The 15,436-nt window shown below is 41.6% G+C and overlaps 1 protein-coding gene across 5 annotated transcripts in view; it reads right to left on the bottom strand.

Moving 5' to 3' along the window:
• The window catches only part of LOC138760301 (uncharacterized), a 52,673-nt gene extending 40,844 nt beyond the window's left edge, over positions 1-11,829 (bottom strand). For 4 of the 5 annotated variants that reach the window (XM_069930700.1, XM_069930695.1, XM_069930699.1 and 1 more), the window contains exons 1-2: positions 11,664-11,829; positions 1,291-2,676 (exon numbers count right to left, since the gene is read on the bottom strand). The gene's annotated coding sequence lies outside the window, so the exon portion shown is untranslated. The remainder of the gene's footprint in view (positions 1-1,290; positions 2,677-11,663) is intronic. The other variant, XM_069930696.1, reaches the window with a different exon arrangement.
• Between the last annotated feature and the right edge of the window lie 3,607 nt (positions 11,830-15,436).

The raw sequence follows: 15,436 nt of genomic DNA, 5'->3' as shown, positions 1-15,436 counted from the left end.
ACAGAAACAGGAAACAAATAGACACCTTTAATCAATGCTAATATATAAAAGGGAATATGCAGATAATAAACAGTTGTATAATAAAAATGAGTCTGTTACATATAACCACAATATCTTAATATGTAAACAGAAATAAAGCTGGGAAATGTTTAAAAATTTTAACATATGGTGAATACAAAATTTTTTAAAAGGGAACATCATACTTTACTCCAAATTCCTTCTCCTTCCCTTCTGAGATTCCCCTGTTAGTGTATATCATTCCACAGGCATTGAAAGAAAACACAAACTCACAAAGCAAGGTCCAAGTGATCTTATAAGTTACACAAACAACGAATAAAAGGATCCCTTAAAAATAGAAAGTTTAAATGCGATACAGAGGAAGAACATCTGAGTCTAGACAAAGTTAGGCACGCCACCATATCAGATAGACAGTGAGTGTTTGAAGGGGGGAACAGCATCTTCAAACTCAGCAAGATTGAATGTCTAGGAAGAAGGGAGGCAAAAGAGACCACATGGGATTGAGACATAGATAAATGCAAATAGATTGTCTCAGTTGATCCAAAAATGACAATTATAGGATTAGGTGTCAGATTGACCCTGACAACTAAAGATGCTCTTGAACACCTGTCGCTCGTCCTTCGATACCATTTTTTCCTCAGTGCTGGTCAAGCAGCTACAAACTCTCGGCCTCTCTATCCCTCTCTGCTAATGGATCTTGAAATATATTTATTTATTTTCTATTTGTGACAAACATATACAATATTTATCCATAATAAATCTACCACACAAAGTAATACAGTTTTTACATATTGTCTCCCTCCACCCACCCTCTTCCATTTCCAAAAAAGTACGAATAAAGGAAAAATAAAAGGCTGTCTAATAAACCTATCTCTTTTAATTCAGAAATTGTAGTTTACATAACAATCTTAAGCCATAACTAATGAGGGTGTGTTGGATGGGGGCAGGCGTGGTGGATACTGCAAGGAAATTCATAGCAAAAAATCCATGTAGGGTTTCCGAATCTTATCAAACTTTTCTGGTTGATTTTGTAAATTATACGTTATTCTCTCTAATGGTATACAATTTAATAATTCCGGCTGCCATCTATTTAACCCCATGCGATCACCAGATTAGTGATTCTATCGATCGATTTCTTTCCTATTGCTATTGCCAAATGTAAAAAATAATTTTGATAGATATCTAACTTCAAAAAACATTTTCTGGGATCCTTCAAAATTTGCGTCTTCAAAACTCGTCCCAATAAAATTCTTATATCCTTCCAAAACTTACCTAACTTTTTACATTGCCAGTCAACATCCAGGAAATATCCTACTTCTTTATTACATCTAAAACATTGAACAAAATAACAATTCAAGTAAAATACGCACAATTTGTATAGAGTTTAATATAACTGATGTAAAAAATTTATTGCACCATTTGATATCTAACATTAATTGTATTAGTTTCACTTTTGATCCTTTACATTCTCATTGGAAGACCGCAGTCAGTACAAATTGCAAACAAGGTCACCTCCCCACTGATTATCCACACAGGTGTACTCTCAGGATGTGTGCTTTGCCGACTGCTCTACTCATTATAAACCCATGACCATGTGGCGAGGCACAATTCCATTGCTATCTGCACGGTTGCCGATAACCTCATAATTGTTGGGAGAATTACAAATATTAATGAGGAATCGTACAGGAGGGACATGGATAAACTGGTTGAATGCGTAACATCAACATCCTTTCATTGCATGTCACCAAAACAAAGGAGAAGAATGCGGACATCTGGCTAAAGTCACCAGAACATGACCCAGTCCTCATGGAGGGCTCAAGAGTGCAGGTCTTCAAGAACCTCCAATTCCTGAGTGTTAACATCTCCTAAGATCTGTCCTGGAGCCTCCATGTTGGTGCATTCACAAAGAAGTCTCGCTAGTGTCCACACTGTTTGAGGAGGCTAACGAAATTTTGGATGTCATCGAAAACACTCGTTACCCTCCATAGGTGCACTGTGGAGAGAATTATGGCTGGTTGTATCACTACCTGGGATGGAAGTGCCACCTCTCAGGAAAAGGATAAATCAAGAGGGTGGTTAATTTAACCTGCGATACCACAGACACCAGAATTCACTCCATCGACAACATCTACATGAGGCGCTGTCTTAAAAAAGAAGCCTCTATCATCAAAAATACCCACAACCTAGACCATAATCTCTTCACTCCGCTACCATTGGGGGATAGGTACTGGAGCCCAAGGACGAACAGTCAATGCCACAAGGACAGCTTCTTCCCCGATGCCATCAGATCCTTCAATAATCAATGAGCCAAAGACACGGCTTTGCTTTTTTGTCCACTATTATTTTCTCTTTTTATACTAATGTTGGAGATGGTTATAACGTGAATGTTTGCACTGTTAGGGTGCCCCAAATCATAGAATTTCATGACTTGTTCTGGACAATAAGTTCTGATTCTGAATCTGAAAACCAACGAAAGATATCTTCACAAAAAGTGGAAAGAGAGACTGAGACCAAAAGATACGTAAGAAAGAACCGAGTCCAGCAGGAGGCTCATTGCACATCTGGTCGGAGGACTTTTCCACACTCGGCAGATGGTCCAATCCACATCTGGCAGGAGGTTCGCTCTTTTTATGTTTCTTTTCCAATATTTTCATTGTCCTTTATGAAAACCGGAAACAATTAGACGCCTTTAATCAATGGAAATATATAAAAAGGAATATGCAGATAAAGATCAGTTGTATAATAGAAATCAATCTATTATGTATAACCACAATATTAGAAGATGCAAACAAAAATAAAAGTGGGAAACACTTGAACAACTATAACATTTGGCTCATGGGAAAATATTTTTATAAGTCAACATTATACTATACTCCAAATTCCTTCTCCTTCCCTTCTGAGGTTCTCCTGTTAGTGCATAACACTTGCACTTGCATTGAAGGAAAACATATCCTCACAAAGCAAGGTCCAAGTGATCTTATAAGTTTGGAAATTAATAAATAAATGGCCCAATAAACGTAGAAAGCTTCAATGTGATTCAGGTGAGCAACACCGGATTTTATGCAAAGTTAGGCTCGCCACCATATCAGATAGTGAGTATTTGAAGGAGGGACAGCATCTTTCCGTCTCATCAACATTGAAAGTCTAGCAACAAGGGAGGAAAAAGAGACCACATGGCATTGAGACGTCGTTAAATTCAAATGGGTCGACTCTGTTGATCCAAAGATGGCAATTATTGGATGAGGTATCAGATTGACACTGAGAACTAAAGCTTCTCTTTATCACCTGTATCTTGTCCTTCAATGCCATTATTCCCTTTGAGCTGGTCAAGCAGCTACAAACTCTAGCCCTCTGTACCCAACTCTGTAACTGGATCCTTGACTTTCTTATCAGATGACCACAGTCAGTACGAATTGGAAACAATGTCTCCTCCCCACTGATTCTCAACTCAGACGCACTCCAAGGATGTGTTTAGCGCACTGCTCTACTCATTATAAACCCATGACTGGGTTGTGAGACACAATTCCATTGCTATCCTCAATTGTTGGGAGAATCACAAATGTCAATGAGGAAGCGTGAGGAGGGACATGGATAAGCTGGGTGAATTTGTAACAACAAACTTCCCTCAATGTTACCAAAACTGGGTGAGGGGAAGTCACGTGATGAAGTAGTGTCTGTTCGGGGAAAACCAGACCTCTACAGAGAAAAGGTAAAGAGATGAAAAAAAAACAAACCTGAATAAAGAAAACTTAGAGAAGCTGCATGATAAATTAAGCAAGAAGACGCAGAAGATGGATCCAAAGAAGGAGAAGATGAGGGCGACATAGAGAGGAGAAGAAAGAAACACACCAGAAAGGAAAGAGGAAGGCCTTACCTGCACACGGGAGCAGGGAGCTCCCATCAAGAAGATTCAGGATTGTTTTGAAAAGGGACAGTTTCTTTTTTTCAATCATTTGAGGGGAAAATGTGGAGCACCTGTAAATTCTTTATTTGTCTATTTTCAACTTTGAGCTTTGAGAAGGGATAATTAGGGAAAGGATATGAGTTTACCTGACTTAATGAAGTTTGAACCTTTGATCTATTTTGCACCAAAAAGGGCCTTTATTTCAGATATTTATAGGTTGTTACAAAAGGATACAGATAAGCCGAATTTAGAGAGATGTAGAAATAAATGGGAAAGTGATTTATCTCATGATAAACCCCAGGAGGATTGGGAGGTTGTGTGTTGTGAAGGGATAATTAAATTGACCAATGTAAGTTTGGTTAATTATAATGTTAGTCATCTATTGGATTTGATTCCTGAGAATTGACAAAATATTTAGTGATTCGATTTGTGCTTGTTGTCTAGTCTTGTGATAAGGTACAACCATTTGGGGAAATATTGGGGTATTTTTTGAGAAATTATTGAATATTAAATTACCGTTAGACCAAGAGAATTTTTTTGTTCGGTTATATGGTTTCTTTGACTGGTTTGGGGTTGGACAAGTTTCAGATTGCTTTTGTTCGTTTAGCGTGATCAGTGGCAGGGAAATGTGTAGCTATTACTTGGAAATATAATGTAAAAATTAATATAACTCATTGGCAAAATGAATTGAGATCTTGTACAGGTATTATAGGGAGAAAATAACATAATTTACATGATAATTATTCTACTTTTGTTCAAATGTGGTCGCCTAATTTAGAGTATATGGGTTTAGAAATATCTTTAAATGCTGTGTTGTTTATTCATATTTGTAATTTTTTTTGGCTGCACTTGCGGGGCTGGCTGAGGTTGGTGGGGACCGAGGAGGGAGAGTTGTTTGATGATATGTTTATTGTATTTTTATGTAATTTTTATATTATTCTTAATTGTTTTAAATTAAGTTTTATAAAAAAGATCACCCGGCACCAAAAGCCGATAAGTGTCGAGCAGGGTGACAAACCTCTCCCGGAACGGACTGCAAAAATGCTCTCAGAGCCAGAAAAATAAACGCAACTGCATATTAGATAGAAGACACCAAGAGGAGAGGGGCCCAGCAGCGGGACACGACTGAAACAACTGTGGGATCCAGGGAGGTGACATCGGGGGAAGAGGAGGCACTAAGAGGACAAGAGAAGGAGCAAAAGAAGGAAGAAAAAGACAAAGAACCGCAAGGGAAAGCAGAAGGTAAAAAAGTTAAGCAGCTTATATTTAAGGATTATGTTGATGAACAAATGAAGAATTTGTGACAGAATTTAACATAATTAAAAAAAAAATGGAAAATGCTGAAGACAGAATGCAGAGAATGGAACTGGCTGTGGAAGATATAGCATAAAGAGTAGACAAAGTGGAAGAAAGAGAGGCAGTTGTGGAAATAGAGATGAATGTACCAAGAGAAAAGCTTGGTTGTCTGGCAAGTAATCAAAGACAACCCAATATGGGTGTGGGGGGTGTGGTTAAAGTTATTTTGGTTAGGCGTAAATTTTGAGTTAATCCACAATAACCATGGAGAAACGATCACCAACAACAGGAATAGGTTGCAATGGAGCCACTGGAGGACACTTGTTAGGTTTCCCCACAACCTAACAAACGTTACGTGTCCGACACCAATTTACATCTTTCCTCAAACCAGTCCCAAAAAAGATTCTCTCAAAATCTCATTCATGCTTTTCCTTCCAAGATGACCACCCAAAGGTGTACTGTGTACAACATTTAAAATTTCATGCCGGTAATTTCAAGGAAGAACCACCTGATGAATCACCACCATCCACCCCACTCTTCATTAACAGGAATACCAAGAAGTCTCCTCTCCATTTTATCAACAATTCACTCTTCATGTAATATCCCCAAGCCATTTCTTTTCTCTCCTGTTCAGTTACTGCTTTGTCCCTTAAGACAACTAGATCTGTATCTGATTTCTGCTGTTGAATTCATACTTTCCTTCTCAAAGAGAAGTCTTTATTCTCAAAACTACCCTGCTCTTTCAAAACTATTTCAGAAGCGCTGGGCAAGTCTCAACTGGATTTTCTGCAGTTCTGATCATTTTCTTAGACACAGACCCTGAAATTCATATATTTTAATGCCAGGAGTATTGTAAAAAAGGTGGATGAGCTGAAGGTGTGGATTGATACTTGGAAGTATGATGTGGTAGCGATTAGTGAGACATGGTTGCAGGAGGGATGTGATTGGCAACTGAATATCCCTGGGTTTCGTTGTTTTAGGTGTGATAGAGTCGGAGGGGCAAGAGGAGGTGGGGTTGCATTGCTTGTCAGGGAAAATATTACAGCGGTGCCAAGGAAGGATAGATTAGAGGGCACATCCACGGAGGCTATTTGGGTGGAACTGAGGAGTAGGAAAGGAGAGGTTACACTTGTAGGGGTGTATTATAGACCACCCGGAGGGGACCGAGACCTAGAGGAGCAAATCTGTAGGGAGATAGTAGATATTTGTGATAAGCACAGGGTTGTAATTATGGGAGATTTTAATTTTCCACATATAGATTGGGAAACACATTCTGTGAAAGGACTGGATGGGTTAGAGTTTGTGAAATGTGCAAGATAGTTTTTTACAACAATATGTAGAGGTGCCGACCAGAGAAGGAGCAGTGTTAGATCTACTGTTGGCAAATGGGATGGGTCAAGTGACAGAGGTTAGTGTTGGCGAGCACTTCGGGTCCAGTGATCATAATGCCATCAGCTTCAATGTCATTATGGAAAGAGAGAAATCAGGGCCAAGGATTGAGGTTTTTGATTGGGGAAAAGCTAGATTTGAGGAGATGCGAAAGGACTTGCAGGGTGTGCATTGGGACAATTTGTTTTATGGGCAGGATGTAGTAGAGAGATGGAAGTCTTTTAAAGATAAGATTTTGAGAGTGCAAAAGCTTTATGTTCCTGTTAGGTTAAAAGGAGGGGCAAAAGGTTTGAGAGAGCCGTGGTTTTCAAGGAATATTGGAAACTTGGTTCGAAGAAAAAGGGAGGCGTACATTAGATATAAGAAGCATGGAGTTAAGGAGATGTTTGAAAGATACATTGAATGTAAGAGGAATCTTAAGAGAGGAATTAGGAAAGCTAAAAGAAGGTACGAGAAAACTATGGCAAGCAGGGTGAAAACTAATCCAAAAGAGTTCTACAAATATGTTAATGGTAAGAGGAAAGCTAGAGACAAAATTGGTCCCTTAGAAAATCAGAGTGGAAAACTGTGTGTGGAGCCTAGAGAAATGGGGGAGATATTGAACAGTTTCTTTTCTTCGGTATTCACTAAGGAGAACGATATTGGGAGATGTGGGATAAAAAAAGCAAATTGGGTAAATATGGGGAATATAGAGATTACAAAAGGTGTAGTTTTAAGGCTTTTGAAGAATATAAAGGTGGATAAGTCTCCGGGACCAGACGGGATCTTCCCCAGGACATTGAGAGAAGTGAAGGAGGAAATAGCAGAGGCTCTGGCGGTAATTTTCCAAATGTCATTAGATATGGGGATAGTGCCGGAGGATTGGCGCATTGCGAATGTGGTTCCGTTATTTAAAAAGGGTTCAAGTAGGAAGCCTGGCAACGATCGGCCTGTAAGTTTGACGTCTGTGGTAGGTAAATTAATGGAGAAAATTCTTAGAGATAGTACTTATAAACATCTGGATAGACAGGGTCTGATCAGGAGCACTCAACATGGATTTGTGGGAGGAAGGTCATGTTTGACCAATCTGCTCGAATTTTTTGAAGAGGTGACTAGGAATGTGGATGAGGGTAGCGCAGTGGATGTTGTCTATATGGACTTCAGTAAGGCCTTCGATAAGGTACCACATGGAAGGTTAGTTAGGAAGGTGCAGTCTTTAGGTATAAATTTTAAGATAGTCAAATGGATTGAACATTGGCTGAAAGGGAGAGGTCAGAGAGTGGTAGTGGATAATTGTCTGTCAGGTTGGAGGCCGGTGACCAGTGGTGTGCGTCAAGGATCTGTATTGGGCCCATTGTTGTTCGTTATATACATTAATGATCTAGATGATGGGGTGGTGAATTGGATTAGTAAATATGCAGACGATACTAAGATAGGATTGCAGAGGGATTTGGGCTGCTTAGAAAAGTGGGCTGAAAAATGGCAGATGGAATTTAATGCTGATAAGTGTGAGGTGCTTCATTTTGGTAAGAAGAATCAGAATAGGACATACGTGGTAAATGGGAGAGCATTGAGGAATACAGAAGAGCAGAAAGATTTAGGAGTAACGGTACATCGTTCCCTGAAGGTAGAAACTCACGTGAATAGGGTGGTGAAGAAGGCTTTTAGTATGCTGGCCTTTATCAATCATTGCATGGAATATAGGAGTTGGGAGGTGATGTTGAGATTGTATAAGATGTTGGTGCGGCCTAATTTGGAGTTCTGTGTGCAGTTCTGGTCGCCTAATTATAGGAAGGATATAAACAGAGTGGAGAGAGTGCAGAGAAGGTTTACCAGAATGTTGCCTAGGTTTAAGCATCTGGAGTATGGGGAGAGATTGGACAGATTGGGTCTTTATTCTTTGGAGCGTAGAAGGTTGAGAGGGGATTTGATAGAAGTATTTAAGATTATGAAAGGGATAGACAGAATGGATGTGGATAGACTATTTCTGTTAAGAGGAGGAAAGATTAAAACAAGAGGACATGAGTTAAGAATTAAGGGGCAGAGGTTTAGAGGTAACATGAGGGGGAACTTCTTTACTCAGAGAGTGGTAGCCGTGTGGAATGATCTTCCGGGAGAAATAGTGGCGGCGGAGTCAAATGTATTATTTAAGAAAAGGTTGGACAGGTATATGGATGAGAAGAAGATGGAGGGTTATGGGCATTGTGCAGGGAGGTGGGACTAGAAAGGGGTGTTTGGTTCAGTGCAGACTAGAAGGGCCTAATGGCCTGTTTCCATGCTGTAATTGTTATGTTATGTAATGTTATGTTATGGGGTCTCCAGTTGGCGCTCATGGAGTGAACACGTTTTGGTTTTTGCTCCATAAAATATACTATTTTTAACCTGTATCCACCTTTGAACTAACTTCACAGAAGTCAGAAAGATCTTTATTATTTCTCTAATTATACTTGAGTCTGAAAATTTTGAAGAAATGACTGAAGGAAAAGCTACACGAGCTAAAACCCGGGCAGAAGAAGGTGACGGCCGAGAGAAGAAACAATCAGACATTAAACTAAGTGAGATGACCTTCACTGACTTTTTAAAATTCTTTCGTGATGAATTCAAAGATGTTTGTCGCAAAAAAGACCTAGCTGAACTTCGTACAGCTTTAATTGACTCAGAAGCTGAAACCAAAAAACAACATACCTTAATTGCAGCTCTTCAAACTGAAGTTCAACAAAAAGAGATTATACTGACTGAGGTCGAACAGAAACTTTCCAAAGCAATTAAACAGCTAGAAGCGCTCCAGCTGAAAAGCATTGATTCAGAGAACCGTTCCAGAAGACAAAATATTCGTTTGGTTGGAATTCCTGAAGGCATTGAGAAAGGAGATCTCCTGATGTTTTTTGCTGAGCTTTTAAAAGAAGCATACCCATCCGAATTCCCTGCTGATCCACCGCTACTTGATAGAGTACATCGTATCTGGAACCGAAATGCTGAAGCTTCCAAACCCAGAGTGGTGATGGTCCGTATGCATTACGTGAGTACAAAGGATAGATTGATTCGTACAGCCAGAAGACTTGGAAATGTGACTGTTCGTGGCTTTAGTCTAAGAGCCTATGAAGATTTTAGTCCGGAGGTAGTACGGGCTCGAAGACTGTTTAAAGATCTGATGTTTATGTTATGTTACAGCACATACAGGATATATCTCACAATCCTTTTCAACCTCATCCTTACTAAGTCGATTCATTAACCTCAAAACTGGCCCAACTTTATTCTCTGCCAAACCATTCCCAAATAAAAATGAGACCCCTGCATGGATAATTTCGAAATTACTCCTGCTACAACACGTCCTTTAACTAATTCTGAATTTAGCCCAATATAGTGAAGAGATTATAGACTCTGTGACAAGAGTATTTAGAGATGGTTTTGGAGGAATTGTTAGGGTAGCTTGCACACACATATTTTAAAACACAGAATATTTGCAGGACTTTTGCAGAATGCTTTTAGCAAGAGACAATAGAGTATCGGACGCAGCTTGCCTGGGAGAGCATGTGATCTTTGCAGGTTGAGGAGAACGGTTTTGCTCTCAGATAGGAAGGGTGTGAAACAGAGAGAGTGGAGACAGAAATCAGTTCCAGAAGGACAAGATGGCAAACTTTGGAAGGCTGCCTGGTCAAAAGAGGAGATTGGCGGTGTGAGAGGTGACCTGAAAGAAAGAGGATCAACTGGAGAACCCCGAAGGGGCATGTTTAATCAGGAAGACTGATTGAGAAGGATTCAGTTGCAGATCTCCTAGAAAAGGAATCTCTCTCTGAAAACCAGCAAGACCCCTCCTGAGTGGTAACCATTTGCCTGTTAAGCACCAAACCCTGGTGAACTTTGTTAATGCTAGCCTTTGTGCACAGTACAAGAATTGCCTGCAACAAGTGAGATTGGATTGTGATCCAAAGAACTTTTCAAATCTTAAATATACATTATACACATCTGCACTTAGTATTTAGTTAGATTAAGTAATGTTAAAGTTCAATTCTGTTATCTTAGGTCACATACAAACAATTTTAAACAGCCTTATTTAAAATATGGCTGCTCTGCCCCATGTTAAACGCATCGGATCCAGAGCTTTTGCAAGAGCTTTTAAAAATTACTCAAAGGCTTCAATAATTACAAGACAATTTAGACAAAGCCCTTGTGGTTCATGCAAGAGGAGAAAACTGTCTAATGTTTCACTTGGAATAAGAGAAAGAAAAAGGAACACTCTGGTGACCTGAAAAAAAAGAGGTTATCATGTGGAGAACCCTGAAGGGACAATTTTTGTCAGTAAGACACTGGAGTGGCTGATTAAAAAGGTACAACAAATCTCTCTCTCACAAAACCGACAAGAACCTTCCCAAGTGGTAACCATTTACCTTTCGAGCACCAAAGCCTGCTGAATTTTATACATGTTAAATTCTGTGCACAGTATCAGAATTGCCTGCAGCCAGTGAACTTGGAGGAGTGAGAAGGGAGATTGGACTGTGAACCAAAAGACTGTTCAGAACTTACAGAAAAATTACATACACGTGCGCTTAGAATTAGAAGGGGATTAAGTTAGGTTAAATGAGTCAATAGAGATAAGTTAAAGTTTGATACTATTTTCATGTTTACAGATAATTAAAAGCAACTTCTGTTCAAGTAACCATTTGTCGTGGTGAATATCTATTGCTGCTAGGTTTTGGGGTCCTCTGGGCTAGTATCAACTAAAACAGTACATTCTCTTTCTATGGCTCTCCCTCTCAATAGAACAGCTCCCTACGTCTCTCTGGGCCACCTCCCCTCTCACTCTTTCAGGCACATATCCCTGTCCCTCTAGCACATCATTCGCCCATTCTACCTCTCCGGTACACCTTTCTTCTTCTCCCTCTCTGGCATCCCTCTCCCCCCTGTCTCTGGCACACCTCTCCCCCTGTCCCTCTGGCACATCTCTCCCTCAGATAATTCTATCTCTTCCCAACTTGGATTAAGCTTTCTCTCTTTTACATGTCAACTCTCTCTCTCTCGATTTGCCCTGTTGACTCTGGAGACGGGGCTCCCTTTCAGGTGTCCGGAGATCACTCACCGATACTTGAGGTGTAGTCTGTAGTTCCAAAGATGTTCTCTGGTGCTCGATAATCCCGGGAGCAGATGAATGTGACGTTAGGTTCACCTTTGACCCGCGGCTTCGCTCTGTGATCAACGTCCACTCACGTTAAGTATCCTCACCTGCAACACTGCCTCAAGCACAGCCCCAGTTGCCTCCCTGTGACATCATCTCATCCCCCCCGTGACATCATCTCTCCCCCTGTGACATCATCTCACCCACTCTGACATCATCCCCCCTCTGTGACATCATCTCCCCCCCCCCACCCCATGATCTAGATTTGTTAATTTCGGTGAATATCCTGCCCTCCTATTGGTTGAGGTTTTTCTGGTTATTTTATTCGTGATTTTCCAGCCTCGAACAGTTTCCAACTTTATCCGTGTCAATGTTCACATGGTCGGCCTTGACCACAATTCACATTGTCCATTTGATGCCGTTTCTGCAGAGTTCAAGCACTTTGTATCTCCCTTCCTCCTCAAACCCCTTATTCAACCCTGGACCTTTAACTCATCGTAATTACACAGGACACTGAAGATGTTCACAGCAAAGGGACGGATCGTAGGTCAGGATTTTATGGGGATGTCACAGCTCGGCGGCCAGAGCCTGGGCTGTTTTATTTCCTTGACTTTTTCTGGATGGGACGAGTTGGGCCCCCCTGCCCCTTCCTACATACAGTTGAGGAGTAGGCAGGTACGGTGGGGCAGCGAGACACAACCGTCTACCTATAGTTGTGGTACCATGAAATTTAAATGGGGTTGCCAGATTTTTTTGAAAGTATCATATTTTTCCCTTCAGTTTTAAGTGATTTATTCCCAGGGGGACCCACGTTTGCATTTCCGTGTTGCAGGGCATGATGCTCAGTCAAGTGTCGGGGATCCAGGGAACCACGATGAACTTCCTAGCCACTGCCAATGCGATCATAACGAATTGGATTGGGAATGTGGACGGATTAATTTTAAGTCTTATGTCCATTATATTTCCCAACAAGAACAACTCAAGGTCCTGCGGGAATTATTTGCCTGTGATTCTTCCTAGGACTTGGCCTAACTCCACCCAAAAGGCCCTCACCTTGGTTCACGTCAAGGTTGTGTGAAAAAAGGTTCCCATCTCCACGCCACATCCAGAACATTGATCTGACAATTCTGGTTAAGATCTGTGCAATTTTTGCAGTGTCAGGTACAGCAGGTGCAGAAAGTTAGTGAATGGCATAATTTCACTCCTATTCTAATTAACCCTGTAGTCTGAGTCCTCCCCATAGTCCTAGATTGAAGAGTCCAGCCTGGACAATGAGTTTTCTGCTCACAAAATTCAATACATCAGTACGTCATCTGAAAATAAGTTGATTTGATGTCTTTTCTGGCCTGTACTAAAACCTTTAATGTCTGGATCCTGGTGAATGGCTTTGGCTAACAGACCTGTGTCCAATATAACTGGGCTGGAGAGAGCGGGCATCCTTTTCGACTTCATCTTGTCACTGGGGATGCTGGAGAAGTTAGTCCATTAGTCTCAATTTTAACCTTTGCCGCATGATCCAGGGCCCTTATCCAATTTGTAAAAGTTGGTTCGAACCCCAACTTTTCCAGCAATTTGAATAGAAAGTCCCACTCCAGCCTGTCAAATGCTTTCTCTGCATGCAGGGCCACAGTCAGACCCTACTCATTCCTGGTTTGTGCCCAGTGTATATTCAACAGTCGGCCAATATTTTCCGCTGTCTTTCTCTTTTGGACAAAGCCTTCTTGGTCTTGCTTATAGTTTTGGAAATACTTCGTCAATCAGATTTGGCAAGAATCCTATAATCTGTATTTAACAGTGAGATAGATCGATGGGAAGACGTCAGTTCCGGATGCAATGAACTGGAATTAACAGTCTATGGGTAGATTAGTTTACCAGCCCCCTCTCTTCGCTGTGCTCATGTCAGTCCAGATATAAACTCTGCTTTCCAAACTTACCTGAAGATCATTGCAGAAACCGGCTGTTAATTGTAAGCTAACAAAAACGTGATTATGCTCCTCAGAAGTCTCTGAGTTGGGAAAAAAGTGCTAGCAGCTCCACCCCCACCCCCCAATCTAAGCCCCTCATAATCCTACATACTTCTATTAAATCACCTCTCATCCTTCATCGCTCCAAAGAGAAAATCCCTAGTTCTGTCAACCTTGCATCTTACGACATGTTCTCCAATCCCGGCAACATCCTGGTGAATCTCCTTTGCACCCTCTCTAAGGCATCCTTATCCATTCTGCAATGAGGTGACCAGAATTGAATGTAATGCTCCACGGGTGGTCTAACCAGAGTTTCATAGGGGTTTAATGACTTTTGGGGGAGGAGAAGAAGTGAGATGAGAACAAGAGCTAGTCCTCCCTCAAAGACTGCGTCCTAACCCCAGTCACGCTCTCTTCACCCCCTACTCTGTCCCCTTGTCAGGACGATTCACAAGTGAGAGGTCATGCAATACCAGATTTGAGGATCCACCGTTACCAGACAACTGAGCCTTTCAATCATGAAGTGATGTTGAACAAGAAAGTTGCAGACTTTGTGATTGTTATAAATAAACAAAAGTGCTGGACAAACTCAGCAGCTCAGACCAACAGGTGACCGTAAGATATAGCAGCAGAAGTAGGTATTTTGGCCCATCAAGTCCATCCTGCCATCAATCTTGAGCTGATCTTTTCTCCCACTCAGCCCCACCCCCTGCCTCCTCACCATAACCTTTCACAATTAAAAAAAAATTTAGACATACAGCATGGTAACAGAACATTTTACCAGACGAGTCCGTCTCCCCAATTTACACCCCATTAACATTGAAACTCCGATATTTAGGCACAGTGCACGGTAACAGGCCCATTCGACACACGAGCGCGTTCCGCCCAAATACTCCTATTACAGGATATGTTAGAATAGTTATGGGTAAATTATGTCTTTAATAGAGATAGATTGAGGAGTTAGGTTTAGGTTACACTTCACGAACTGAGTAACACTTCACAAAATCTTTCTTCTTTGGCTTGGCTTCGCGGACGAAGATTTATGGAGGGGGTAAAAAAGTCCACGTCAGCTGCAGGCTCGTTTGTGGCTGACCAGTCCGATGCGGGACAGGCAGACACGATTGCAGCGGTTGCAAGGGAAAATTGGTTGGTTGGGGTTGGGTGTTGGGTTTTTCCTCCTTTGCCTTTTGTCAGTGAGGTGGGCTCTGCGGTCTTCTTCAAAGGAGGTTGCTGCCCGCCGAACTCTGAGGCGCCAAGATGCACGGTTTGAGGCGATATCAGCCCACTGGCGGTGGTCAATGTGGCAGGCACCAAGAGATTTCTTTAGGCAGTCCTTGTACCTTTTCTTTGGTGCACCTCTGTCACGGTGGCCAGTGGAGAGCTCGCCATATAATACGATCTTGGGAAGGCGATGGTCCTCCATTCTGGAGACGTGACCCATCCAGCGCAGCTGGATCTTCAGCAGCGTGGACTCGATGCTGTCGACCTCTGCCATCTCGAGTACCTCGACGTTAGGGGTGTGAGCGCTCCAATGGATGTTGAGGATGGAGCGGAGACAACGCTGGTGGAAGCGTTCTAGGAGCCGTAGGTGGTGCCGGTAGAGGACCCATGATTTGGAGCCGAACAGGAGTGTGGGTATGACAACGGCTCTGTATACGCTTATCTTTGTGAGGTTTTTCAGTTGGTTGTTTTTCCAGACTCTTTTGTGTAGTCTTCCAAAGGCGCTATTTGCCTTGGCGAGTCTGTTGTCTATCTCATTGTCGATCCTTGCAT

This window comes from Narcine bancroftii, chromosome 4, assembly GCF_036971445.1.
Source record: "Narcine bancroftii isolate sNarBan1 chromosome 4, sNarBan1.hap1, whole genome shotgun sequence".
NCBI lineage: Eukaryota > Metazoa > Chordata > Chondrichthyes > Torpediniformes > Narcinidae > Narcine > Narcine bancroftii.
Note: the sequence above shows the minus strand (reverse complement) of the source record. Positions and strands in the feature narration are given on the sequence as shown.